The following is a 26,612-nucleotide window of genomic DNA, read 5'->3' as shown; positions in this document are numbered from 1 at the left end:
CTGCTTAGGATATCATATGATTCCTTTATGCTTCTCACATTATGCAATAAATTCTCTTTGAGCTTCTCCAATTCAGCAAGCTTTGTATCTTTTTCAGCACAATCGTTGCAAGGTTTTAAACACTTAGTACAAGGTTTTTCAACCTCTACAATCTTTTCCACTTCAACATTTTTTTCAACTTTAACTATTTTCTCCACCATATTTTCAATCACAATCGGTTCTTTATCAAATTCTTTCTTCACCTCATTCTCTTCAACCTCGACCTTCTCTCTTGGTTTTTCTTCAACTTTTGCTTTATTAGCTTCCATATGAACTTTAGTCTGTTCTTCAGCAACCCTTCTTGCTTCCATTTCTCTCTTCAGTCTAGCAGCCCTTTTCTCTTTCAACATCTCGATTTTATCTGCAAAAAACAAATTAAAACTATAAGAATTCAATTGTTTTCTAGCTTTATTAATATACTCTTCCTCATCATCAGTGTCTGCATCACTTCCTATTGACTTAAAAATCGGTTGTCTTCTCGGACTGTTCTTAGATTTGACTGATTCTTCTTCAAACATTCGAGCGACAAATGCTTTAGAAGTTGAAGGTCTAGACGGGTCATAATCATCCCAATTGAAATCTTTCGGAATCCTTTCATCTTCTTGATCTAACAGACCAAAACAAGCTTTACCCTTCATTCGTCAATAGTACATGGTTGTTGAGCAACTTGATGATAAATTGCTTTTCTGTGATAATCGTTGTTTCTGAAAGGATCTTGTCTTCCGGCTGCTTCTCTGTTTGTACACTCTCGTTTAAAATGTCCTTTTTCTCGGCAACGAAAACAAGTAACCTTCGATTTGTCAAAACCTAGCTGAGATGTAGCAGCTTCACGAAGATCATCTTTTCCGGTGATTTGTTTGAACTTTTCTGCTCTTCTCAAAACACTAGCTAAACACCACTTGATGTCCATCAACTCAAGTTCTTCAGAATCAATCTGATCATAATCTTCTTTGGTAAGCATCAGATTTCCAATTCGTCCAGCAACCAAGCTTTCATACGACTCTAACACAGTAACAAGTGATGCCATGTGTTGCTTCGCAATATCTGGAGAAAATTTTTGACCATTCTGAATATTTAATGTAACATTGCATTGCAATACTTGACTGGTAACATTTGTTGAACTTTGTTGTCGAGAACTCGGTGTTGAGAAATTTGGTTCAAAACTTGTATAAGACGAAGAATATCCACTGCTCTGATTTGTATTGTTTGCATTTGTTCCGGAAGTACCATCAGCACTGAACGCAGTCTGAATTTTTGGACTTGGAGTGGTCTCAACTTTGCTTCCTCCATAGTATAAACTCACATCCTGTTGAGCACCCGGACTTCTCATTGTAGCAGTTTTTCGAATTGCTAGCTCATATTCTTCCAACTTCTGGATAAACTTACTCAAATTCATATCTTTAAATTGTCTGTTATGCTTGAAAATCAACAGATATGTTCCCTATTCATTCTGTGGTAACGCATCGGCTAGCTTATCAACCCATTCATCATGTTCTTTCTTGATGTCCAATCTTTTCATTTCCATGACAAGATGACAATATCTCTCAATAATCGTTCTTGTTGTTTCACCTTCAAAAGCTGTAAACATATCATACGATTTTTTAGTATAGCACATTTATTTTTTATCATATCAACACTACCCTTAAACTTTTTAATCAACGCTTTACGGATTGATCTAGCAGTTCCCTTATGTTGAAGCAAAACGAAAATATCTTCTTTTACCGCTTGTTGGAGAATGCTAATCATCATCTTTTCACTGGTGTATCTTAATTTTTCATCGAGTGTAAATTGACTTAATGGTTTTTCATTTCCAAGATCATCTTTTGGTAAAAATGAAACCCATGCATCAAACTTAGTAGCTTGCACCCAATTTTCAAAACGATCTTGCCATCCTTTAAAGTCCTCAATATACATAAGCTTTGGAGGCTTTTGGAAAGTTCCCGTTTCATTTTCGATATCGACAGTTTCAGCAACTGTAACTGGAGTGACCGGGGTAGTAGCAACAGCATTGTAAAATTCGTTTTCCATGTGTTGATGTCGAAAGTTCACAAAAACACAATGTTCAAGCGAGCTGACTTTTCAAACGATCTGGGATCAACTTTCACACGTTCTGATGATGTTTCACACGACCTGAACCACCTCGTGCGAACTGGAAAGTTTTTCAAACGATTTGGACCTCACCCCGTGTCACACCCTGACTTTTGCGGAAGCGTGATTATGGTGTGACTTTCTTAATATCATTGCATTCAATCATAACATCAACTATATGATAAAACAATAGGTTTGTCATCCATTAAATAAGTGTAAAACATAACAACATCGTTTCAAAACGTAGACTTCAAATTCAAGTTTTACAAATCTTACAAATTATTTATGAGTTCATTAAAGACTCGTCAAAAGTTAATGAATAACACCAAGGTTTGGAAGACGTGTCTTATCCAGGAATAAGACACACTAACCAAACTCAAAGACCATGGATGACATCTTTATTCTTAACGCAGCATAAAAACTTCCAATGCCCGCCAGATCCACTTTACAATTTCCCTGAAATACATGTAGTTTGAAAAACATCAACAAAAGTTGATCGAGTTCATGTGTTCGTTTGTGTGAATGTATAAACCTTTGAAACATTATAAGTATGTATGTAAGTCCCTGGTATGTAGCAATAAGGAAAAAGAGATCACCATTGGGTTGCAAAGCCAATGATATGTATGAAGTGATGCAGGAAGACTTCAAACCTAGCAGATTTTGTCAATAAGACATAGTCACCTCATGGTCCACTCAATGGACTCAGGGGTGGGGCTCGCTACACCCGAATAGATCTATCACTCATGTCCCTCGGTCCTACGATGAGGATTAATGGCCTTAAGTGCTATACCCACCACTCACATGATCTAGAAGTAACCCTCCTTAGCTAACCATACCATGTACAAAGCGTTTGTAATAATTGTAACATGTATTTCACCCCCGAAGTATAAAACTGAAAACAGTTAAAAGAAAAGGGGGACATGAACTCACTGTATTGCGTCTTCAGTATCGTAACTCAAATCCCTTCAGCAAACACGACTACCTACAATGTGCTAATGTCTATTAGACGAAAGGGTCGTGCCTTGTCTTAGCCTTAGTATTTTACGTTCTGAGTTACGTTTCCTTTAAGTCTTCAACATTATTCCGAGTTATAATCACTTGTTAAAGGAATAATTATTTTAACTTTAATTTTTGGAATAATTGTTAAACAATATTTTTGTAATAATACTTCTCAAGCATTCGTATTCGTATTTCCTTCCCAAGGATGGAGTATTTCATACATGTTTATCTGTATTCTTGTATTTGTATATCTAGCCATGTAGTGGCGTCGTATTCCGGTGAGTTAATCCAAAAGAATATATATCTTTAAGTCTCACTTAGAAATATATATATATAAACCTTATTTTTATTCAAAACAGTACATTCCAAGAAAATATATATTTTTCCCAAAAATACTATATTTCTTAATAAACCCAAGTAAAAATATTTTTACTTTCCCAAATAATAATACATTTTCTCCTGGCCCAAAAATATGATATAACTTGGTAAAAATCATACCTTCATGCTTTCGTATCCAAAATAGTATTTACCAAAAATATATTTGTAGGAGTATTTCCCGGAATATTTTGTAAGTTACGTTTTTGTGTTTGGCTTCACAATATTAAGCGTGTAACTTAAATATTATTCCTTGTGATTTTTGGTATTATTTTGGAGTCGTAAATGTCATGGTATTTTGTATAACTATTCTAAATATATATTTATCCATTTTTATTTACAAAAACCAACCTCCGATACTTTGTATTTTCGTAACAAACCCTATGGCAAAGTTTATATTGAAAAACAAAGTTAAAAACATACTTGTAAACACTTGTTAGAAAATATTTTCTAAGTGTTGGAATTTTTAGAAAATTTCGCCATAGTTTCCTTTGTAAATGGAGGTGTCCATGCTATTTAGCATATCATTTTCTTTTCAAAAATCATTCAAACAATCAACAACAAATCACTAATCATCTTACACTTACCAAGTGCAAAAACTATATATTTTACATAATAACATGAACTTGATTTTCACAAAAATGTGTAGTAACTTGGTAAAGTATTTAGTAGCCTCTGTTACCCTCCAAAATATATTTACTTCTTGGTAAACTTTATTCTTGGAAATTTTAAAAGTTTACAACTTGTAAACACATTTCACAAAAATGTTTATTTATTAGATCTTCTTGTTTCTCTAGTATTTATACACTTGTTTTTCCACTAAATATAGTGTAGGTTTAAGTAAAGGCTATGATCTTTCAAAAATCACCTTTTAAACTTGGTTTTCTTGGGAAATCATTCATACATCTTAGATTTATCAGTTCACTAACTTACTTTGTTTATTGTTTTTCAAGAAATCATTTTCTTTGACCAAGTTCATGTGTTCACAAGAAGATGATCATCCTATGTTATTACATGATCATCCTCCCACTTGCTAGATTATGTGTTTAATCACCATCTAGCAAGCTCCATGTGATGATTAACATCATCATCTCAAGAAATTAACAAACAAACATCATTCATGCACTAAACAACATCATATCATCCATTTTTCATCATATGTAAGCTTTATGTTCAAGATTCAAGTTCAAGTCTATTAGTGTTCTTGTGTTAATCAACATAATATATCTTTTATCCACTAAAAATATGAAGTAACAAGAGTTAAAAAGAATCTTACTACTAGCTTCAAGCTAGGGAAGAACAAGATGAAGATGGAGTGGATAAAAGCAAATGGAAGAGGTCCTTGATGATCCACAAGCTCCAAGCTTCCTTAGTGACCTTCTTACACCTTAATATCACCTTAGATTGCTTGTTGGTGGAGTGAAAATGGTGGAGGTAAGAAGGGGGTGTTGGGCCGTGAACATGGGGGGAGGAGAGGAGAAGAAGAATGTGAAAGATGATGTGCTAATGTGTTCTTCTTATATCCACTTTAGGGTGTTTCTCCAAAGGGTCTTATGTCTACAAAAGTACACTACACAATCTCATCAAATCCAATGGAAGATTTAGGTGAGATTTAAGAAGATTGTGGTGATCTTGGTGGGCCACCCATAACCGGGCCACCCATAACCGATTACTAGCATGGGGGGGGGGTAATGTAACTTTGATGGTAAATGTAGGTAATTAGTTAGGATATTAAGTGTAATGTCTAGTGTTTTAAGTGTAGGATGCATTATGTAGTGTGTTAAGGCGTTTGGGGACCATAACTAGCCAAGGAATAATAAAACAATGCTTCTAGTAATATTTTAGTGTTCCGGATAATGTCCGGTTGTTCGGTTAGATACCGATTCGTTAAAGTGCTAAGTTATACCATATAGTGTCCTTTATGTAACTTTTTGTGACACTTTTAATTCCCGACATTTAGGGAAGCATACAGGACCATTTTGCCATCTTTTTACATGTTACTAGCATGTTAAAATGCTGATTTTCGATGATAAATGCAGAATTCTGCATTTTGAGTGGGTTTTAGGCACTTTCGGCACTTAAACTATCACCTAGTGACGCAGTTTTATGGTCCTTACTTCCCTATACTCCATACTAGTGTAGTACCTTGTCTCTGGCCCTTACGGGGTCTCAAAATATTGTCTGTCTATGTACTGGCATTTTCAGTATGTTTTTGAGTTATCCGCTCACGGTGCTAACTGTGCTTTGTGCATCATGTATGTCACTAAAGTTTGTATGTAATAAATGGTGTGACGGTATGAAATGTGATGCACATGTATGTATGATACAGAAATCATAAAGCAGTTTATATCATCAGTTGTAATTAAGCACAGTTATTATGCACAAATTAATATTAATTAATTGTACGGATACATGTAATTATGAGAGTTGTCACATTCTCCCCCTGTTAAGAAAATTTCGTCCTCGAAATTTGTACTACCTTAACTCCTTATGGTTACATCATACGTGTATGTATATGAATAGTACTGAGGTAGATGTCCATAGAATCAAGTCAAATTTTATTCACATCAGGTGATTCCTAGGATGTATTTCAACAAGAACCCAAGTGTTAAAAGGGGTGTGTCCTAGTATTTGACGTCAAAGGACACAAGACGTGTAGGCGTATAATCTAGTGTAATTCAGTTAACAGGGTGTAACAAGGAGTCTTGACCAACGGATTCTCAAGCAATCGATCACAGTATGCAAACGAGTCTTTACGAACCATAGCATCCGCTATATGAACTCAAAATCATCAACTCAAATGTGATAGTAACATGAAAATGATCATGTCAACTTTCAAATAAATGAATGGTAAGGTTTAGTGTGTTGACATCCTTGAATTGCGAAAATACACCGAATGAAGTACAAGCGAACCTGGTGTATCATTGTCTTAATTCGTAGTTGCATCAGAACTGTTTAAATGACAAGTCAAAAGTATATGTAGTTTTGTGTGAAGCAATTGACCATGATTAGCACAAGCTACAAATTCGCAATGACACCACAAGGTGTCGTAGTGACAAGATTCAAATTTAGTGGTGAACAAGCTCACCGTGTTTGAATCAAATAAAAGTATGCTGAAACAGTCTGAAGATTTGATTTACACAATGTCATAAAGTTTTCAGTTGAATACGGAACATCAAAGAGCCACTGTTTTTGATCGAGGATGAAAAGTATTAAGTACCGCAAGGCATTCGATCGATAATGAAAGAATCTTTAGGAGGTACATCGTGATATGAAATGAATCTATGTACCATTGTTTTAACACATAACTGTGTTAAGACCACCATCAATCGTGATAAACAAAACAGATGTTCAAGTTGAAAAAAACCACCTTCTGCAGGTAGAAAGAAATCAACGTCGAGGAAACGTGTTTAATCTCCAGCTGTTCGAAAGTTGAAAATCAAGTTCAAATCAAAACCTACATCAAAACCACAAAACAAACCACCATCACCATCACCTGAACCACAACCAAAATCACAACAACAACAACAACAACAACAATCACCACCACCACATCAATCACCACCAAAACAACCTTCACCACCACCACCACCACCACCACAACAACCATCACCATCACCACAACAACCACCATCATCACCACCACAACAACCACCATCATCACCACCACAACAACAACCATCACCTGATATTTTACAATCAATACAATTTTCACCACAACTTCGTATTTCTACACCGATTCATGAACAACCTGTTATAACTTCACCACACATACTACAAACACCACCAACCACACAACCACCAGTACAAACTACTCCTGGATCGTCTGGATTTAAAGATTTTCCACATGTTCTAGAGAATATAGGTCTTGAACAGCTTGATGATTTTAGTTTTGTGAATGATGAGCTTGTGAAGAAGTTACAAAAGAAGGTGGAAGAGGTGTTAGTCGAGAAAATGAAGTTAGGGCACGACATAAAGCTAAAATTGAAGCTGAAATGAAAAACAAAGGCTAAGGTGTTCCAATTGAAGGTGTTGCTGAAGTAACTGAAAGGGCAATTGTAGTGTCTGAGCTAGAAAAAGTTCCTAAAACGTCTATTCTTGATCCTTGTCCAATATCGTCAGTTTCTGGTGAGTTTGACGATGATGATGAAGAAGATGATGAAGAAGAAAATGATGATGATATTATGAAAGATGATGCAGATGATGTTTATTCTGCAAATAGTGACAATGATGATAATGGCAATGATGATAGTGATCAAGGTTCTACAGGTATAAAAATCACGGAAGCGTCAAATGAAGAAAAGATTGATGAATATCTTCATGATGATGCCAACGAAGAATAAGAGAATGCAAGTAGTAAGGGGGAGCATGATGATACTAAGAATGTTGATGAAAGTGATGATCACGTTACAAGATTAATTCTTCGTCTTGAACACAATGTAAAAGAAGGAGAAATCTTGCATACTTACACTTTAGCTGAGATTGTCAAGATGACACACATTGAAGATATTAATTTCAACTTTGATTTTGAAGAAGAGTTAAATCAGTTTGATATCAATCAGCAGCCAGAATATCAGTACAAATACGTTGAAGATGCTGATAACTACGACAAAGTTGAAGTAGAAGATTGGAGTGATGAAGATCATCTGAGAATGTTCAAGTTGATACTTCTAGCTTTCCGACACTTGCTGAATTTTTCAGTCAAGCGAATGAGGATGAGCTGAGAAGAAAAGTAACAGAAAGTGTTAAGAATAAAAGCTTTAGTGAAATGTCGAAAGATGAACAACGTGAAGAACGTAAGAAATGGTTCAGGAAAGATACTGAAAGGAAATTCAAAAGACCGCTGAAGTATTATAAGAGAGATAGAGAAGTTTCTTTGGGAGATATCATCAGTTGGGGGTATCTGCCACAAGTGAATGAGTATGCAATCAGAAGAGTGTTTGGCATTCAGTACTTCGAGTACATTCAAGACATAATGTCTCTGCCTTGGTGGGATGTAGAAGAATTGCCCAAGGTCAGAACATTGTCTTATCCCGTCAGGGAACGCGATATGCCTACATGGGGCTTAATGAAGTTTGAAGCATTCAAAGATTTTAAACACTGGAAGCCACACTATCCGAAGAAAGTCAAGAAGATAGATCCAGTAACAGGCATTGAAGAAACTATTCTGCAGATTAAGAAACCCAGAGTGATAAAGAATATTCCATTGCCAAAGATGGAGCAAAACTTTCATGAAGGGTTCTTATGTTGGGTTTATAGTTGCATGTCTACTGAAGCAGTGATTACGTACAAAGTGGAGAATGATGTCAGATACATTCACTTGTATGATCCAATGTGGATAGTGAACTGCTCTGCGAAGGATATCGAGTGTATATTTGTAAACAAGATTGGCTACAAAGCTGAAGATAAAGATCAAGCCTTGCAGTTTCAGAAAGTTGCAACGATATGTTTTCAAAAAGGAATAAATTCTGAAAATGCATGGTCGTCAAAGTGGAGAAAGATTGAAAAAGAAGAGGCTCTAAAAGCTAAAAAGGAGAGAAAGGAACGTGAAGAGAAAGATAAGATTGCTAGAGCTACAGTTGTGCAAATATTAGCTAAAGAGGAAAAGAGAGCTGTTGAAGAGAATGAAAAGCTCAGAAAGTTGTTACTGAAGAAACCGAAGCAAAGAAAGGAAAAGTTCAAGTCTCTGTGAAGAAAGTTTTTGAAGACAGCCTGACTGAAGACTACAGCAATATCCAAGGGGGAGTTTGTTGGTGCACAATGTCTATCGCCTACGTCATCAGTCTGAGTCGTGTTAGTAGCATGTAATAGGGTTAAAATTGTAATTTTATGTGTTTTGTGCCTGTTCGCACGAAGTGGCCATAGTAAGGCCAGGTCGCACGAATTGGACTTTGCCAATTCATGCGAAGTAGTCATGTGTACTCATGCGGACTGGCTGGCCTATAAATAGGCATGTTGGGTTTTTCATTTGGGACATTCTCGTGAAATCTGTCACGAAGTGCTGCCGGATTCTCTACATGTAATAACGTCTAATATCAATGGAAAACCAGTTTAAAGTGTATTTCTCTGCTTCTACTCACATTCTAACACCGATTCAAGGTTACTAGATTGTTTCCGCCTTTCTAGCAACATAGATTTGACTTAGAACGACTCGTATTGATCGAATCTCGATCCTACATCAGTATTTTGTACGGTTTCGATTCGTTATCGTTTAATATCAACGGTTTTCCGCAGATCATCATACACGCACTGTGAACTCGATTAGGCGTTCCTAGACACTCCAAAGGCCTAATTAATTTAATTTGCGTCTTAAACACTATTTATTATCATCCTAAACATTTGTTAATAGAGTAATTAGAGTCGTAAACCACTGGTTGTCACATTCTCCCCCTGTTAATAAAATTTCGTCCTCGAAATTTAGGCTACGTTAACTCCTTAGAGTTATGTTAAACGTAGGTAAATATGAATAATACCAAAGTGAATGATCATGAAATCGAATCAAGACTTATTAGAATTATGTGAATTCAAGGACAGTCCTCAACAATGAGAACCCAACGGTTAAAAGAAATGTGTTTCGGAAATTGATGTCAAAGGAAACTAGTCACAGGAACTTCGACCAACAGAATTCAAAACGGACGTTAACAATATGCAAATGAGTTCTAGAAACAATAACATCCACTAAATGAAACTTAGAATCAACAAGCTCAAGTGAAATAGTTTTGCATGAAGCGCTCGATCGCGATTAGCACAAGCTACAAGTTATACCGATGCCACAAGGTTTCGTAGTGATCGAAATAGTTCAACAATAGTGGTGACCGAACAAGTTCACCATGTTTGAAATCAAGTGAAAGCGCAATGAAGCAAATCTGAAAATTTGATTTAAATGACATCATAAGATTTTCAATTGAAAATGGAAAATCAAAGAGATAATGTTTTCGATCGAAGATGAAGAAGCAATGAATATCGCAAAACTTTCGATCGATGTTGAAAGAATCGTTAGTAGGTACACCGGAATATACAATGAATTTATGTACCATTATCTTAACACACGATTGTATTAAGATTGCGTTAATATGATAAATCAAAGTGTATTTAAAAACAAATCAATGAATAAATATTTAAATCCATGTATGAGATGCGTAAACGAGATTAGCGCAAGCTTCAAATTAGTGAAAACACCACCACAAGGTGTTGAAATCAACAAGAGACTTAATGGAGTCGTAGACCAAACAAGTCTACTACGACTCGGAATAAATGAAACGCTTGTTTGAAACGAATTTGGATATGATGTTTTCAATACATCATATGGTGTTTTGAATTGAATATGTGTAATAGACATGTTCAAACAATCGAACTTGGTTTCAGCGCAATCCGACAATAAATACATGTATCGAGAAGGAAATATCGGCATGGTTACAAAGATAAACCATGTATGTAACTCGAAAGGAAAAGAAGTTTCATGAAAGTTTTGTTGACTCGATATCAAGGAGTCAACCCTTACAATAATGCAGGTCATTCGAATCACAAAGCAATAATTGAATATAGCGAAATAATATTTGAAATTTTGATGAAAACGATCATTCGAAGGGAAACCACATGCGTAACAAACGATGCATGTGTAACATATGAATTTTTCAAGAAATGAAGCAAATGAGTATTCACTATAATGAAAGAAGTTATCGTGATGCAATGACCATTAAGAGGAGTAGAGATGTAAAAATCTACTCAATAAATGCGGAAGTCGGAATTTCAATAAAAGAAATTTAAGGACTTTACCTGGGGTTTCATGTGATGACCGGTTATTAGGTAACATTACCATGAGATGTCGAACATAGCGTATTCATTGTTAATGAGACAAAGGGAATGCGGAGACATGCGTCTTCTCCTTGGCGTGATTTGTGTCGTTGCAGGATCGCGTGACAAGTTGTCGCATCCTGATCGATAGTTCTCCTGCTGACAGGTTTAGCATCATCGCCGAAATACTCCATAGTGTCTTCTCAGTGACTTTGCCTCGAAAGTCGTATGTGACGTACTTCAACCTCCATTGATGCATAGATTGAATTTCGTGTGACTCTACCTGCCGGTACTTGATTTGCGTAGGTTACCTGCTCGGTTAAATGAAATAGCATGGATGACATAATAATGGCGTTTGCCCGAGTTAATAGACGTGGTTCCTACGTGATGTCCTTTAACAAACTTAGACATAAGTTTCCAAAAATTCCAAATGCATGTTTTCTAAACTCTCAGAGTTTTGTTTAGTTTGGGTGACTGTTTTGTGTATCGTGCATAAAACACAACATTAGCGTATGTTCGAAAATAGAATTATGAACTTTGTTTTTCGGCAACGGTTGGAGACCATATTCGAGTCTTAGGCGTTCGGTATATTTTCAAAGTCTAAATAATCTAAGTCCCAGAGAAAAGTGAGGTTAGAGCCTAGGTATTCCTACAGAAACCTAATTCGCTGTAACCTATAGCTCTGATACCAATCTGTCACACCCTGAAATATCAGAGCTTGGCGTGACTGGACCGGTATCTTAATTGCACAGTGGAAGTAATTAAGCTAAGACTTCTAGAAAACGAACGCCCACTAAGTACTCGACTCTTCATGGTTCTCCTATTCCAACCGTGCCTTAACTTTGAAATGCAACCTGAGAAAGAAACATGCGAAAAAAAATCAACATAAAGTTGAGCGAGTTCATAGTTTGTTTTGGAAAAGATTTTTAAACAAATCTTTTTGAATAACCGGTTTTTGAAATCTTGTTGAGAAAACGAATTTAAAATCATTTTCTTTGGCATGTTATATGGAAACTTTGTATTCGTGAAACTTCGTATTCGTAACGCATTATGTTCATAAAATCTTGTATTGGTAAACTCTATGCAATGTATTCGTATAAAACATGGTATGTAAGTGTAAATTTGTAGACTGTAACACGTAATTTTGTAAGTTGTAAATTCAAGGAAATCGAAGATCGCTAATGGTTTGCAAGGCCATTAACATATGTGACGACATAGGAAGCAACCAGACCATAGGCATTCTAACTTGTCGATTCACGACTAGAGACACAAAAGCACTCTCGGTAAAAGTGTGGCCAAGAGTGTGGCTGCCTGAAACCCATTAGATCTAACATTTTGTTCTGCGGTCTAGGTATATAGTTGATTAATGGTGCTTAAGTCTCCCCCTATTCGTAACATGATCTATTGTATCATTCCTTAGTTTAACATACCATTTGTACTTGTATTTTCCCATAGTTTAGAAAACTAGAATACGTGTGTATGCACATTTCGAAAAATATGCTTGTTTGTAAAACCGGTATAGAACATAAATTTTTGTAAGCCATTTGTGTTTATTAAAATTCACAACCATTTGTGATAGATAATGCTTGTTTGTGAAATGGTTTTGAAATACGTAATTATCGAAAACCTTGTATTCTTTGCAAAACGTGCATGTCTTTCCACCCCGAAAACATTGATAAAAATGTAAAACCATAAAAAAGGTGGGGTTATGAACTCACCTAGATTCTCATGTGCAAAGCTAGCTTAATATGACTTGGTGATGTCGTTTCCAAGACGTGACTCGCTAGCGTGCATTCTATAATATCCCTAACATTGAATATCTTATAAGTTTCTAAATAAAGCGGTAACTTACTACGTGTCACCGAGCTCTACCGAATCGTTAGCCGAACGATTCGACGGTAAGTTGTTAACTTGAAAGAAACGAATAAGTTATACTTGTTAAGTTTCGTTTTCATGAGATTTAAAGTATATAAATATTTATAAAATATATAAATATATCGGCAGTATTTAGTTAGTCGTCTCTAGAAGTCGTGCGTGTATGAAATGAATAATATACAACGAACTCGTATTATATATCACGTCTTGTATACGTTTGTCAAAATATAATTATAGGTCGTTTCAGCGTTTGAAATAAATATAAAAGTTATATTTATTTTATAAAAGAATCATCGAGATGTTGCGTTTGAAAATAAATATATAACTATATTTATTTTTATAAAAGAATTTGTGTTGTACGATATCCGAGATAAATATATAAACTATATTTATTTTAGTAAATGAATCGTAAAGTGTTGTTTGTCATTTGAAATAAATATGCCACTATATGTATTTGTATACACGAAATCGGGTTATCGACGTTTGAAACAATATAAATAATTATATTGATTTTATAAAAGAATTGTCGAATTTTTGTAGTTTAAAAAAATAAATATATAACTATATTTGTTGTTGTAAATAATTTTCGAATCCTCGTTTCCGTAAGTTGTAAAGTGTCTTCGAGAGTAACTATATATTTGTATTTCTTTTTATAAAAGATTATTTGTACCCGATGGTTTTGGTTTATAATAAACATGTTTTGTTTTTACGGATTTTCTCGAAAAACGGGCAGAGTTTGCTCTGTTTTTTTATGCCCCCGACAAAACAAGTTATCGTTATTTTTTTCAAAATTCAATGAAGATTCAATTACCAATATATAATTTTTGTAAAAACGACAAAATAAAAACTAAACACTAATCTGAATCGGTTCGAACTCGTTTCACGAAATAAATGAAAACTTTATAATTAACGTAAATAATCCTTCGCGTCACTAAAATTTTTACCAAATATTTCGCGTCGAAGCAACACTGCAACTCAAGTCATCCTTCCATCTACATCATCATCATCAACTTCAGTTATCCTCATCATCGACTTCAGGAAATAAAAGAAAACGGGGAGGGGGTTATACCGGTGACTCGTCAAGAGAATTTACAGACCCGTCGCCTGAAGTGTCGCCGTCATCGGAGACTTCTCTCTCATTCTCTGGTTCTCTCGCCACCGTCTCACCTTGCCGATGCTCGACACCGGCTTCGCCGCTATGGACGACGGCACCACAGTCGCCGTCATTCTTCTTTCCGGCACCTTTCTCTCTCTCGTCGGCTCTTCTGATTTTGTTGTCGCCCGCTGCTCGCCACCACCGGAGAGTGGTGGGTGTTGCTGTCGTCTGTGAAGCAAGAGGGAGGCCGGTGGGGCTCCGGTCATCTTGACCAAACAGATCGAGTGGGAGAGATGGTGCAGGTTGTTGTAGAATCTGGTGAGGAGATTATAGTTCTTCAAGTGAGCTTTGGGGAAAAATACTTCCCTGTCTTTGTGTATAATAACCGAGAGAGAGGGAGAGATCACATGGGTTTAGAGAAGAAGGATCCCCTGTGTTTGTTTGTTTGTGTGGGTGGATCGAATGAGAGGAGAGAGGATTATGTTTTTGAGACATGAGAAGTTGATGAAGAGGAGTTAGGTTTTAGAGAGAGAGACAAGGTGTCGGCTGCTTATGTCTTAGGTTAGGGTTTGCAAATAAATGAAAATTTCTCTAAATTGCTTTATATATCTAGGTTTGCAAAGTAGGCTTGGACCCAGGGGCCACAAGCCCAATCTCGTGTTTAAGTGGCATGTACTTCCTACGAGGCCCGTTATCAAAAACCCGAACTCATAAAATGTTGTAGGATAGATTATTAGGGTCAAAATGCGTAAAGTGATGTCAGAAATTTAGTGTTTAACGCGTACGATCGCCGTCGCGTTTAAAATCGCGTAAAATATTTATTTTGTCGTCGCTAACCCGTTCTTCAATATGGTTTTGTCTGCGAGTACTATAATTTAATTACGAAACTAAATATATCATAAAAGTTAAGGTTTGGATGTAATTCGCGTGTCCGATGCTTCCGTTTCTTTATCGGTGCGTTTCATGCAGTCGCGTTTTTCGTTCTCGTTTGCGTTTGTGACATACGGAAGCACAATAAATTCGCAAAACTAAATTTATACGTATAAAATATTCACATAAAATTCATAATTGTCGGCGTTGTCAGTATTTTGTACGGTTTCGATTCGTTATCGTTTAATATCAACGGTTTCTCCGCAGATCATCATATACGCGCTGTGAAGTCGATTAGGCGTTCCTAGATACTCCAAAGGCCTAATTAATTTAATTTGCGTCTTAAACACTATTTATTATTGTCCTAAACATTTGTTAATAGTGTAATTAGAGTTGTAAATCACCGATTGTCACAATTTTGGCTTGTGTTGTCATGTGTTGTTTGCTGCAATTGTTAAAAAAATAAATGATGTTTGGACACTTTTTAAACTACTTTTGGGACTGTGTGTAATAAGACCCCTAAGGGTCAAACAACTATGATGTGGTTGTGACTTATGTTTAAAACTTAAAACTTCATGTTTTAAATAAGTTAAAATCTCCAAAATAAATGTTGGATCGACCACTAAGACATTTATGGGTACCAACCTCCGTCACCGTCACGTTTGTATTTCCGCTGCGACGTTTTTGGGGTGTGACAGTTATGACTACCGGTTACTAGACTCCTTCACAGGTTATCTAGGCTTCTAGAAGTACCCTAATACGATTCACTCCCTCACAGGTTATAAACCTAGGATAAGTTTGAAATTTCAGTTTAACTTGTTAGACAACTATCACTACGGAAACTAGTTCAGACTCCTCACAGATATCTTACCTAGCAATTTAGTGATGATGACCTAACAATAATTTCGCACCTCACAGCTCTTGAAATTAGTAGAACACTAAAAATTATTAAATTACCAAATATTACTTCTAAGGTGTATCGGCTGATTAACCCTAAATATTATAAATTTTTTTCTGTGATATAGACACTCACCAAAACTTATAACCTAGTATGAATCTATTATGTGATATAGACAGTCACCAAGAATCATACGTCAAACAACAAAAGTTAATAAAACAACTTAAAGCATGCAAATACACTAAACCGAAATAACAAGCCGACTACTTTTATCGATGATCCATAAATAACTAATTAAACATAATAAAAATCAAAACGTCATAAATCCATCATCACAGTCTAGACACTAACAGAAATCTAGCCAAGCATAGTCATGAAAAACATGAAAACTAGAGTCATTTTAATCTCAAGAAACATGGTTATAGAATTAAGAAACAAGAACGAAGAACCTGAATAGCGCAAAAACGATCCAGACGATCTTCTCAGCTCCTAATCTTCAAACCAATGCTCTAAGCTCTTAAAACCGCTCCAAACTTTGACTGATTTTCGTCCCCAATTGTTTGTAATTCGTCTAGGGTTATTTGAGATTGATTAGGGTTAAGTATGGGGTTAAATAGGGCTTAAATATCAAGTTTTCCATGCAAATTAGGATGATCTTCGCGTCGCGCCAAGGGTAAATGGGTCCTCCGTCACGTTTGTCCAAGGTTCTGCATACTGAGAATATGGTTTCGGCTATAACTTCTTCATTTCAACTTCGTTTTCTTCATCGTTTTCACTTACAGGTTCGAAATTCAATTCTTTATCTTTTCATCTTATCAGATATCCTTTTTCATTTCATGAGAACTCTTCACTAAGCCCAAACCTCCTCCCGGGTGCTCGTTTCTTCAACGTTTCAGCTTGTTTCACTCCCGGGACCCTGCAAAGCACACAAGACACCATAATATTCAAAACCAATGATAAAATGACACAAAACAACTCAAATTATTATAAAAACTATACATGGAAACATATGTAATTTGCATTACATCAGTTTAGTAGGACACTTGTGCTATCTGAGTTTATTAAAAGAACAAAAGGGTCCGGATTTTTATTAAAAGCATTGTCCGGGTTCCTTTCTTTCATATATGGGCCGGATTTGCTTATGTGTTCAAAACGTATGCCATGTATCAGAGTTTGTTGGTGCATGCATCTGTCGACTTCGTCTTATATCGAGTCTTAGTCTAGATAGGTTAAATCAGGGCACGTAGATCGAGAAAATAGGAGAGTTTATAGCTGATTTCGCTTGAAAGTGAGAATGTAAGAGATTCCGCTTGAAACAGTTTGGAGCGGAATCAACATCATTGTGATTTCGCTTGAACCATTTCAAGCGAAACCCCTTGGCCTATAAATAGCATTCTCGAGCGAAATCTCTAAATAGGGGTGTAAGTCCTTGTATTCCATACCGAGGTGCTGCCGGTGTGAAGACTGATTGCATTTGCTGTTATTTCAATCTAATCAGTGTTTAAAGTGAAGATTAAGCTGTATATAAGTCTATTTCTTGTTTTCCGCACCTGAAATAGATCAAAACTCCTCTGAACGACTCGTTCGGGTCAGATACGATCCTACAAGTGGTATCAGAGCTCAGGAGGAGGAGTTCTGCAATTTACAGCTGGATTTCATTGAATTTTCTATCTTCTACACCTTCTTTCTTCAACCGAACATGTTTAACGGTCAAAAATGGTTCAATTTTTCACAGCTTGTGTAAAAATACATAGTAGCAAATCCTTGAAAGTTTCACAACAAAATTCGGACTAAAAATGGGTGAAATGGACCTTAGATGTGATTCCGCTTGGACGAGCATTTATTGATTCCGCTCGAAACTGCGATATTACTTGTTTGATTCCGCTCGAATTTACCTGTTTCCGCTTTAAAAGTGAGATTCCGCTTGAAAGGATTCAAGCGAAATCAGAGAATTAGTTACAATCAGATTCCGCTTGAAAAGTATTTGAGGTTTCGCTCCAAAGTGTATGGTGATTTCGCTTTAAACAGCTAAATTATGATCCCGCTTGGGGAACTGTTAGGTTATTCCGCTTGAACTTGACTGTGTTTAGAAATTTGATCACTGAAACATGGATAACGATTTTTACAACGCGTTTGCTACTCCTTCTACTCCGGCTTCCATTGCTCAGAACATGAATCTGGAAAACGAGACCGGAACATTACAAAAGCCCCCAAAACTCATGAGTATTGAGGAATACTACGGTTGGAAAAACAGATTCGAAAACTGGGTTCAAGCTAACCATCTTAGATCTTGGGAGTGCATTTTGAAGAAGATGTCTTACCACGTACTGATTTGCAAGTTGAGAAAGCAATATCTGAGTTTACTGTTCAACAACGAGACATGTATAAAACTGAAAAGATGATGATTTGTTTACTTCAGCAAGCTATCATAGAAGACATCTTCATATTGCTTCAACATGACAAGACATCAAAATCAATTTGGGATGCTCTTCAAATCAAGTTTGAGGGTAGTGAGAATATGATTAAGAGCAAAAAGGCACTGCTCAAGAAAGAATTTGATTTTTTTACCAGTTTGCCCGGGGAAGATACAAAGAAGCTTATCGAAAGGTACTGCCACTTGGTGCGATCCATGTCGATGCTAAGTATAACAAAAGATCGTGAAGAGTGGGTTGACAAGCTAGCTGATGCGTTAGCACAAAAGGAATGGGGTACTTACTTGATGATTCTGAAGAACACTGGGGTTTATGATGGGTTGACAATTTCTCAGTTTATTGAGAAGATTGAGGGCCAGGATCTGGAACAGCAAAAGATAGCAAGAATGAATAGTCCAAGTGGTCACCAGGATGTGAAAATGTACTACAAGGGCAGTGTTCCAGAAGTTGAAAGAAGCCCAAAAATCCAAACTGCGTTTAGCGCTGGAGATTCAGCTGAAAAAGTTGATCAAAGTTCAAACAAAAGCAATGGATTCTCTTCATATCCAAGTGTTAATCCCAAGAGTTCATCTGAAAGTTTCAGTTCTCAAAGTTCTAAAAGTGGAAATGGTTGTGTAATTCAATGCAACATTGCTTTGAATCTTCCTGATGGTCAAAGTTTCTCTGAAGAGGTTACGAAAGATCACATGGCTCTACGTGGTTCCGTACTTCTATCATATGAAGGTTTGGTTACAGGGCGGATCGGGAATCCTATGCTTACAAAAGAGGATTACGATCAGATTGACGCCGAAGAGATGGAACTAATGGACATTAAATGGTGTCTAGCTAGTGTCCTGAGGAGAGCTGAAAAGTTCAAGCTGATTACTGGGAGAAATGATTTTCTTGATACACATGTGTCTACTTTAGGTTTTGATAAATCTAAAGTTACTTGTTTTCGATGCAGGAAGAAAGGTCATTTCAAGAGAGAATGCAATAATAGAGAAGCTAGTGGAGCTCAGAATCCATTTGGAAAAGACGAATACTGCCGGAAAGCCATCTATCAACAAGTTGGTCAACAACAACAAGAACCACAAATGGCTCATGGTAGAAAAGTGATAGAAGATTCAAAGAGAGCATGTCTGGGGAATCAAGAAAACTTTAACTGGAACTTTCAAGATGATGAAAGGCTACCAGAAGGCTTCAGCTGGGATATGTTTACCGATGAGAAAGGAGATTTCAAAGCTTTTATTGCCAAGATTGTGAAAGAACCAGACATGTTCACAGAGTGGATGAAGTCTATTGGTGAAATTGTGAAGAACGAAGAAGAAAAGTCTGTTTCATCTGATGAATGTTCACAGAGTTCAGATGAAAAAATGCAAAGTGAAGAAAGTTCAGAAAGAGAAGTTGTCTTTGATCAAACACCATCTGATTCTAGTTCTTCAGATGATTGTTCTGACAAATCAGTAGAGTTTGATAAATCATCAACTGATGACAGCAGTGATGATGAGGAAGAAAAACATATTAATATTGCAAAGTCTCATCTCTCTCCTGAAAGTTTTCATTTTTATTATGCAGATCGCTTGGAGAAGCTGAAGGAGAGAAGAGCAGCAAAAGAGCAAAAACAGGAGAAGTCTGAAAGTGTTGCTCAAAAAGATGAGATTGTTCAAAATGAAGAAGTTAAAAGTGTTGCTGAGGAGATTGTTGAAATAGAAAATAAAGTGAAAATATGGATCAAGAAGAAGATTCTGATTTTAATGATAAAGTTCAATTTGCTAAAGAAGTGTTTCAAACAATCAAAAGAGTAATTGAAGAAAATGAAAAAGTTGTTGAAGTGGAGAAAATTATTGAAGTTGAAAAGATTGTGGAGGTCATCAAGCCTTGCTCAAAGTGTCTTGAAGCTTGCAAGGAATGTGTAGCTAAAGATGAAAAGTTGGCTGAGTATGAGAAGATGAAAGAGCAGTTGTTGTTCAATCTCAACTATGTGAAGGAGTCTTATGACGTTTTGAACAGAACAGTAACCGGTCTTCAAAAGACGAACTCCGAGAGAGAAGATGCTTTGCAAATGATGAATGCTACAATGATGACAAAATAGAAAGCTATAAATTTTTACATTGAAGAAAGTGCAAAGTGGAAGCAAGAGTTGGAAACCGAGAAAATTGAAAATGAGAGAATCAGACGCTTATTGCAAAGTTATTCTAGTTCTGATTATCTTATTGATCGAATTTATCCAACTATTGCAGGTTTCAAAGTTTTTAAAGACGACAAGCCAAAGAAGAAAGATATTGGTAAGAAACCGACTGTTAGCTATAACAAGTGTCCGCCTCCGATCTGGGAAGGTTATTCTCCCAGAAAACCAAATGAGGCGCAAGTTCAAAAAGAAGTCAATATACAGTTAAAAACCGATACAACTGATGAATTACCAGAAAACATTGACGTTACTTTCACATCGTCTGACACTGATCATGAGTCTGAGTTAATCAAAAAGGTGGTCGATCAGGTGTTGGATACAGATGAGGAGTCTAAGTCAAAGTCTGAGTCTGGAGGGTCAAGTTCGTCAGTCAACAGTCCAAAAAACCGATGGTTAAAAAGGCTTACAGTAAAGAATTTTTGTTATCAAATTTGAATGACGAAACATTTGAAGTAGCATATACTTTGAATGATTCTGACAAATTATACTCTGACAAAGAATTTCCAATAAGAAGTGTTAGATTTGAAATAATCAAAAAGGTTTTCAAAATGACAGAAATTAATATTTCTGAAATAAAAGATTTAAATCTAGCTGGAAAACCTAAAAAATACACTTCAAGAGTTCAACAGAGATTAAACAAGAAAAAGGGTTACAATTCTGGTTCTAGTTTTCAAAAGAAGCCAAACCATAATGGTAGCTACAAAAAGAAAGGATCGAGTTTTACACCACCTGAAAATTATAAATTTGATAAAATTTCTAAAACAAACACAAAATTTGTTTCAGGTGGAAGTGCTGAGGAAGAGCAAAAGAAACCTTTTTGGGGACAATCAAATCAAGAGTTTCTTGCTGAGAAAAAAAGGAAAGGAACTGGAGTGTTTCATCCAATAGAGACTCGAACCTGTTTCAAATGCAATGAAGTTGGTTACATTGCATCAACTTGTTCTCAAAATGCAAAACCAAAATAGGGAGTTTCTGAAAAACTCAAAGAAAAAGTTGTTGATGTTGAATCACCAACAGAAAAAGTTAAAATTTTTGAAATTTCGACTCATGAAGTTGGTAAGTGTTCAAAGAAAAATTTTTACAAAAAGAGAGCTAAGCATGATAATCAAGTATGGGTTGTCAAGAAGGGTGATGAGAAAGTCGGCGATGAATCTGATTCCACAAAACCAGAAGAGCCACAAGTTGAGGTTAAAAAGAAAAAAATCTGTGTCTTTAGAAGATGATGTTGAGATTCCATCTTCTGAAAATATTAAACAAAAAGTTGGTAAGGTGGAAATCTCAAATCAATTCTTTTCTGATCAGAAGGAATTTGATGTTGAGAAAGCATTCAATGGGAATGTTAAGAAAATTTTTGGGAAAATGATCGATGGGAAAGTAAAAGGGGTTAAAGATTTTTATGCAACAAAGAAAGCAACTTTTAACCCAACTGAACAAGAGCTAAAAGAGCTGAAGACACCCAAGGTTGGTAAGACTTGGGTGGAAATTCTTTTCCCTTGAAAATCAGGACTATGCTGGAGATCCCAAGTTTGTAATCGTGGATCAAGAATCGGCATCATTCAGCTTTAAAAGATTGTGTGAATGAATTTTCATGTGGTAAATTTTTACAGGTGAAGGACTACGTCGGAGCTTCTAGGTTGGTAAGTGTGAAGCAGGAATCGGCATCTTGGTTGGTAAAAGGTTTGAGTGTAGATGTGTTATTCCTACACTCGATGAAGGTGTTTTTATGTTCTTACAAGTGGTAAATCAAGGACATTAAGTTGTACTTGATTTTCTTACAAAATTTTACTTCCAAGTGGTACAGAGGTTTGATGGTGCATACTTGCAAATAGTAAATCAGGGACATTAAATTCTACTTGATTTACTACTAGTGATTAAAAATGAACACGATGATGAACCAGTCCCTACAAGTGGTTAAAACAAACTTATTTTCCAAAAAAAAAATCATTTTGATTAATACAAACTTAAGTGTTTTGAACTCATAATGAGAAAATAGTTTGTTGAAAGGGGGAGTTCTGATTGTTTATGCCAAGAGGATTGCGAATTGAAGAAATTTGATATCGGTTGTCATTTTTCTTGTATAGTTTGTTTTCATATTTTGTTTCTTAGTGGGTCAAGAGCTCAGTTTGTTTTTCAAACTTTCTTTAAAATGTGTTTGCATTTTAGGGGGAGTAAAAATTTTAGAAAATCCAAAAACATTAGAAAATTTGAAAAAGCCAAAAACATGATAAAAAATCCAAAAATGAGTTTTGTTGTATAAAAGAGGAAATGATAGTACATCAGTGGACTGTCACAACATGCTAAAGAAATGGAAAGTTAAAATGTGGTAAACAATCTCACTGATGATGTGCCAGTAGGTTTTTGCACATTTAGTAAATTGTGAAGAGATATAAACCTAAAGGGTAAAGTTCTTGTACAAATAATCTTAACATACTAAACATACAAATTGAATGAAAACTTAAAAAGACAAGGTGGCATTTTTGTAATTATCAATAACTATCAAAGTTACTCTACAAATATATCTAAAAAAACCTAACCACTCCCCCACCCCCAAAAAAAACCTAAACCCCCCCACCCCCCAAAAACCTAAAAAAAACCTACCCCCCCCCACCCACCAAAAACCTAAAAAACCTAACCCCCCCCCCCCCACCCCCAAAAACCTAAAAAAAAACCTAACCCCCCCCACCCCCAAAAACCTAAAAAAACCTAACCCCCCTCCCCCCACCCACAAAAACCTAAAAAAAACCTACCCCCCCCCCCCAAGCTAAAATGCTAAAAACTAAACCCCTAAAAAAACCTAAAAAAATCTAAAAAAATAAAAAAAAAACACACAAATTATTTTATTTTATTTTTTTAACATTTTTTATTAAAAAATCGCTACTTTTAGTAGCAGCAAAAAATTTTTTTTTTTTTTTTTTTTGCTAACGAAATGTAGCGATTTTTTAATAAAAAATGTTAAAAAAAAATTTGTGTTTTTTTAGGTATTTTTGGTTGTAACTTTGATAGTTGGTGGTAATTACAAAAATGCCACCTTGTCTTTTTGGGTTTTCCTTCAATTTGTATGTTTAGTATGTTAAGATTATTTGTATTTGATCTTTTGCCTAAACCTAAATTCAAACTTGCTTATTTTGTGGGTAACAACTCCTTGGATATATGGGTAACCCCCGAAATCTTGTTTGAAAGGTCCCTCTTTCTGAGATACTAGGTCTTTATACTCAGTGATATCTGAGGTATTATCCCGGGACTTCTGCTGAATGGAAATTCTGACCTAGTCCTCGTATAATACTTTCTGCAAATGCTTTGAAATATAAGCTCGCCCTCGGCAAATTAATGAAACAATAAAATTGATAGTCATTGCTGTTGAAACAAAAGATCCTCTAAAGGGGACACTCCAAAAGTCGAGCCGTCATCTCTCTGCTGAACGGAAGTTCTGACCTGAGCTCTCACGGTTTCGCATCTAACCCCTTATAGATATCATCTAGGTATACTCACATGTAAGACTGAATATTGGGATCTGGATACGGGAGTATATTCAAGTAGTGGGACACACGAATAAGTTTAAGTTCTTAAGACATTAATCTCGTATCTCGAAGCAGTTGAACTTTGTGTGAAAATTTAAATGGACCAATATACTGACAATCTAGGTGAACTGTTTAAAACTTAAAATGAAATGAAGCTTAATGGTGTTAGTGATTTGTCTCATATACTGATATGATCCTCTACACAAACTTACAAAAATAGTGCCTGTAAATATGTCTTTACTGCATTACATTTCTCTTATTTCAAAATCCAAAAAGATTTTTAGTGTGTTTTAGCATAATTTTTGAAAAATTCAAAAATATTTTCGACAACTGGTATTGAAAAGCTGATTTTCAAAATTCCGAATGCTAAACATGATGACCAATTTGTGAGGGGGAGTTTGTTCTTAAATGAATGTGTTTTTAAACAAATTTACATGTGGTTCATTAAAGGTTTGTTTTGATTTGAGGGAGAGTTTGAATTAATGCATACATTTTAAGATTAAATGAGGAATTTATTGTGAGGTAGAGATTGTGCAGATAACCTGAGCTGAACGTGAGCCAGGTGACAATCTTGGAACAACGTCAAAAGCTGAGTGTTAGTAGAGCCAGGTCGATTGATCCTGAGAAGCTTGAGCTTGAAGAGTCAGGTTCCGATACCTGAGAACTCAATGGACAAAGTTTCAGCCAGGCAACGATTTGAACCTGTGAAAGCCAGATGTCGATCCTGAAGCAGATGATGCTGATGAACTTAAGGAATGTGAGCACATTGTTAAGGGGAGTCTGTTGATGTTGTTAAAGAGAGCGAAGCCCAGAGACTGATCAAGACTGAAGATGCGAAGACTCGACACGTACGACTCGTTAACATCTGAGGGGGAGTCTGTTAGTTCATGCATCTGTCGACTTCATCTTGTATCGAGTCTTAGTCTAGATAGGTTAAATCAGGGCACGTAGATCGAGAAAATAGTAGAGTTTATAGCTGATTTCGCTTGAAAGTGAGAATGTAAGAGATTCCGCTTGAAACAGTTTGGAGCAGAATCAACATCATTGTGATTACGCTTGAACCATTTCAAGAGAAACCCCTTGGCCTATAAATAGCCATCTCGAGCGAAATCACTAAATAGGGGTGTAAGTCCTTGTATTCCATACTGAGGTGCTGCCGGTGTGAAGACTGATTGTAATTCCTGTTATTTACATCTAATCAGTGTTTAAAGTGAAGATTAAGCTGTATATTAGTCTATTTCTTGTTTTCCGCACCTGAAATAGATCAAAACTCCTCTGAACGACTCGTTCGGGTCAGATACACGATCCTACAGAGTTTACAAAGGAAGTAAATAACTACACGTTGTCCGAACTTATTTATAAATGCAAGTGGGCCGAGATGTTATTGTGGGCCGGGTTTCATAAGGTAAAGGGCTCCGAATTTAATGGTTTTTCATATGTGGGCCGAGTTATTACATGCTCCGTATTACGTACATGTGTTCCGAGTTAACATAGTTTTGTATATATAAATGGACTTATATTTGATATACACATGTTCCGAGTTTGGGAGCATAATTAATCAGGGTCCAAACTTTTAGTTAAATCCGAATGTACATAAATAATAAATCCCACGTTGTCCGAGTTTTTTTTTAGAATATTACATCTGATGTGTTTTGAATTGAATAAGGGTCTGGGGTACTAACTTCATTTCGGCCCTGCTTACGGTATGCACATATAATGTATGTATGTGTGGGCGATTGGGAGGAAAAACTGAAAGTGCACTAATTCTAATGTTATTTTACTAATTTCATGAAAATAACGTTAAAAGAGGCGGATGGTTAATCGTGCATCATGTGGTGGCGTTGGTAGCCGAAAGACAAGGGGGTATATGTACTAATCGGCATTTGTCTCAATTGGTGAGTGTTATGTGCCTTATGTCTAAGTGTCACACCCCGATATTTCCACATATCACCGGTGGGCCCGGTGGGGAGTATCGTGACGTAGTTGATATCATCATGGTCAATCACACACAGAATAGCACAGCGGAAGTCTTGGAATATAAAATATTATTACAAACTCAATGTCTGAAAATATCAAAGTATTTATTATAGACGAGTCTATAATATCAAATCCACAGGTGGATCATTACAGAATGTTTAAAATGAAGCTTAGCAGACTTTATGGCATCTTTAAGGATTTGCAAGATCCTCTTTTTCGACACCGAGAAACTCCCAGCCTATTACGAGTAGTACCTGCCACTTAGCCTTTTGAAAATACGTCAGTTTTCACTGGTAAATTCAATTTAATCGACTCATATGAAAAGAGTTTATGAAAATTTATTTAAATGCACAAGGCACAAAACCTTTTATAACTTGGGACAATTATTTAAAGATAATCTTGTATACTGAATTACATGTTTACCATACATATGGGGCCCGGTACAGAGACTGAGACATGATTAAACGACTCACCACTTATAAAA

General features: G+C 36.0%; 1 long non-coding RNA gene across 1 annotated transcript; it reads right to left on the bottom strand.

Annotated features, from left to right (window-relative positions):
- Positions 1–13,972: 13,972 nt before the first annotated feature.
- Positions 13,973–14,833, bottom strand: LOC110908516. Its single transcript, XR_002574671.2, has 2 exons — positions 14,240–14,833; positions 13,973–14,162 (listed from the first exon to the last, which is right to left on the bottom strand). It is a non-coding gene; the product is annotated as an uncharacterized LOC110908516 (long non-coding RNA).
- Positions 14,834–26,612: the final 11,779 nt, after the last annotated feature.

This window comes from Helianthus annuus, chromosome 14, assembly GCF_002127325.2.
Source record: "Helianthus annuus cultivar XRQ/B chromosome 14, HanXRQr2.0-SUNRISE, whole genome shotgun sequence".
In the NCBI taxonomy this organism is placed as follows: Eukaryota; Viridiplantae; Streptophyta; class Magnoliopsida; order Asterales; family Asteraceae; genus Helianthus; species Helianthus annuus.
Note: the sequence above shows the minus strand (reverse complement) of the source record. Positions and strands in the feature narration are given on the sequence as shown.